Consider the following 4,454-nt stretch of genomic DNA (forward strand, 5'->3'; position numbering starts at 1 on the left):
ACCTATCTGTTTCATGTCTCAGGTAGCCTGTATGCCCTCCCACCTATCTGTTTCATGTCTGTTTCATGTCTTAGCCTGTTTCATGCCCTCCCCACCTATCTGTTTCATGTCTCAGTTAGCCTGTATGCCCTCCCACCTATCTGTTTCATGTCTCAGGTAGCCTGTCTGCCCTCCCACCTCTCTGTTTCATGTCTCAGTTAGCCTGTCTGCCCTCCCACCTATCTGTTTCATGTCTCAGTTAGCTCACAAAAGCCAGCATGGATAGAATGCAAGAATTGACTCATTATTTAAAATCATATGAGCAAAAAAATATTTCATTCTATTTGGAATGCTAAGTCAGACAAAATTAAACGTGCCTATTTATATAATGAATATATGTTTGGGGGCAAAAATGATTAAAGCTTTAAACCTCTCACTAAAACCCTAGACAAGTCAAAAACACACATATCACCCTCGTCACACCCTGACCTAACCAAAATAATAAAGAAAACAAAGATAACTAAGGTCAGGGCGTGACAGCTGGTTACAATTTCAGTTTTATCCTCCAGACAAGATAGAACAAATATTACAACAATCATTATCAGTATAATAAAATATATTGAATAATTAAAAAAAAAACACATTCTTTATGGATTAAAAAAGAAATGGTATTATATTTTTAAATGATATTATTAATAGAAGCCGTATAGTGGATACTTTTTGATTAGAAAAGTTTAAAAAATGATGTAGAACATCACAGCACAACTGAAAAATATATGGCACATGGAAACCAAACAAGGGTTGTCTATGGTGATCGGTGGGATGGGCTGAGAGTGTAGGAGGGGTGGGATTAAAGAGCTTATGTTTGGTCATTTATTATTATGTGACTGTTTTATATAAAAGTACCATGTATGTAAAATGTGCATGCAAAATGTGTTTGCAAAATCTATGTGTAAAATGTAGCAAAAAAAGCTGTAAGAAAAACTAAAAGATATTTGACCTCCGAAAGGGGGGGTTTAATTAAAAAAAGAAAATTACTCATATTTGCCATATTTTAATCATTCTCATGTGCCAACGTATCGCCACAGTCTGTGCCACAGTGTAATGTGCAGTCCTGTAGATCTGAAATAATTGGATGGTCAAACCAGAAAAGCAAGGCGAAACAATTCAGCCATTCTTGAAAATCAGGACAAGAATCCTGCAAAGAAACATCGTTTTTATAGTTTAATGTTGTTTTTTTGTTGCATTCAGTCAGCATTTAGAATTAAGAGTGGAGGCAGCAAAGGGGGGACATATTAATGCCCATGATTTTGGAAGGAGATATTCAACGAGCAGGTGTCCACATACTGTTGGTCATGTAGCAGATATATTTTTTACACATATTAAAACCCCTTATTTTTGTTGGCACAAAACTACCTCCATACTTCCCTTAATTTGTATGGTTTACCTTTCGATGAGTCCAGTGACACGTGTGGGGATCATAGAGCAACACCAACGTGTTTGTGAGAGTCTCCCCTTTCTACAGTGGGGTCATATTCATTTGTAGCCCAAACGGTACAGCCAAAAATGGGCAGATTGGCGGTATCGACTTCAGACAAGTCCCCAGACACTTGTGGGCGTCATAGAGCAAACGCCATCGTGTTCGTGAGAGTCTCCCCTCTGTTCGGATGCTACAGACGTTTTCATAATAAGACAGATTTTTTTGGATGTCTCCTGGTCTAACAAACAACGCTTTAGGCTTTAGGCCCAGGACCGAGTTTGGGAAACCCTGCTCTATAATCACATAAGAAGACGTTTCTAGTTCCAGCAGGCTAACCTCAAAAGTAGCCGTGGATGTGTTACTTATTTTAAGGTTGAGTAAATACTGGTATATAAGTATTAGAGAAGTATTATTGAATTATTGTGTTCGGTTGTCAACACAATCAAATATCAACATTTGAAGGAGATGTATCTTTTGTGCCACTAAATTACTGTAGTCTGAGTCTAATTCCAGTTGGTTTACAAATTAGTGATTGATATGTGCGATTCGCGTCTCTATCTCAACCATTATTCAAATTTAAAGAATAGGACTAAATCAAATCAAACTATTAAGCTATTAAGTGCATTTAATGTTTGATTTGATTTAGTCCTATTCTTTAACTTTTTTGGTTGAGATTGAGACATTAATCCAACATATAAAATATTTATTTGTAGACAAACTGGAATTAAAGCCAGACTAAGTCAGTGGCACAGAAAGAACTATCCAAGCAGAAGATACATCTACTTCATATTTTTATATTTGGTTATGTTGACAACCAAATACAATTCGATATTCAGTTTTTCTCCCTCTCAACCAAAAATCTAAATGAAGGAATAGGATTAAATCTAATTGAACTTTAAATGCACTTATAAATAAAGTTATATTTGATTTAGTTATATTATTTATCTTTGATTCTTGGTTGAGCTGGAGATGTGAATCCAACATATTAATGATTAACTTAAAGATTCAATTTAAATCAACCAAAACTTGAAACCCTGTATTGTCTATGTTTAGTTGAACCACAGGTGGCCTTAAAATAATAGCTTTAGATGACTTTGCAAATGCTATATAGAAGTAAATAGTATCATTGATGATATATGAGTGATAAAGAATGGTTACATGTCATTTGCTCTGTCACACCCTTTGGAATGATTTCGGTAGCAACAGTGAATCTATTTCATTATTAAGAGATTTCTCAAAAGTATTTGTCATGATAGCACATTGGTATTAAGTAGTCAGTGACAAATATCAAATCTGGGCTTAGTTAAAACCCTAGATGGGAGACCAAATTAATATATTTGGATAGATCAACTCTCCAGTAGGAGATGCTGCCCAGCCTATTTATATATATTTTTATGATAGTGGATATAATGTTGAATATCTGACATTGTTTCAAAGGTACAAATTCAACATATTTTACACAAGGTTTGTCTATGTTGAAAATGGTTTACAATGATGATATAATCCTGTGGTTGAACATCCACCACAATTTATGTTGAATATTTTCTTTCAAATCCAGGGTATTTCCCATGTAGATTCCACATCCCAATATGTTGACAAATTACATTGAAACAACATAGCTAGCAGCATATCACCCTGCATACCACCCTGCATCCCACTGCTGGCTTGCTTCTGAAGCTAAGCAGGGTTGGTCCTGGATGGGACACCAGATGCTGCTGGAAGTGGTGTTGGAGGGCCAGTAGGAGGCACTCTTTCCTCTGGTCTAAAAAAAATAATATCCCAATTCCCCAGTGCAGTGATTGGGGACACTGCCCTGTGTAGGGTGCTGTCTTTCAGATGGGATGTTAAATGGGTGTCCTGACTCTCTGAGGTCATTAAAGATCCCATGGCACTTATCGTAAGAGTAGGGGTGTTAACCCTGGTGTCCTGGCTAAATTCCCAATCTGGCCCTCAAACCATCACGGTCACCTAATAATCCCCAGTTTACAATTGGCTCATTCATCCCCCTCCTCTCCCCTGTAACTATTCCCCAGGTCGTTGCTGCAATTGAGAACATGTTCTCAGTCAACTTACCTGGTAAAATTTAAAAAAAAAACATTGATTCAACCAGTTTGTGCCCAGAGGGTGGTTCCTATCATCAAGAAGCATGTGAAGAGTCTGAGCATGATAGTCAGTGACGAGTGGAGAGTGTATTAAAGTCTCTCACAAGAGGGCTACAGACTTACTTTATCTTGTTACATTCGATAGTACCGGTACTAACAATATACACATTTAATTAAACTAGCGTGCTGGGGCTGCAACGTCTCTGTCACTCACTCACTGACTCTCGGCCCGACTTGCACTGGCAGCCTTTAGCCATTAGGCCAAAAATGTTGATAGACAATGTTGTGATTTTTGTTCATTCAAAGATAGATTTGAACATGCCTCTGATGTGTTTCTTCATCACAGACAGGAAATACACATTTAAACTTAGGGATTGTTTGTTTCCCTCTTGATTTATTTCAACAGGTGCTCCAGTGTCAAAACGTCATTTCAGTCATCCCAACAACAGAGGTTATTGCATATTAATTTAATTAAACAGTCTTTCACTTTATTTAGATCGTCCCTGATTAACATCCTCATCAGTTGATACATATTTGAATGTAAAGTAGATCGTCTGTAGACCATCAACTAATCTCAACTTGTGTTTCATTTGCTTTGGAAATCAGTAAATACACACGGTGTGTGTGTGTGTGTGTGTAAGATGGAAGGGAGAAAGAGGTTGAATTATGGTCCCCTATTGTGTTCATTAGAAAGTCAGTGGGGGGGAAAGTGACATTCTCCATGGCAACAATCACACACAATAATATAGCGATGAAATGAATTACTTTGGGTTTTATGTTCATTTCATAGATGTTTCCTCTGCCTCCCAAGCCCCATGAGTTACACATTGTATTTTATAGGAGAACATGTACAACATAATCTTTACAATAGTAAATTACTAATTATAAGGAGC

The sequence above is a fragment of the Oncorhynchus nerka genome, linkage group LG28 (assembly GCF_034236695.1).
Source record: "Oncorhynchus nerka isolate Pitt River linkage group LG28, Oner_Uvic_2.0, whole genome shotgun sequence".
In the NCBI taxonomy this organism is placed as follows: Eukaryota; Metazoa; Chordata; class Actinopteri; order Salmoniformes; family Salmonidae; genus Oncorhynchus; species Oncorhynchus nerka.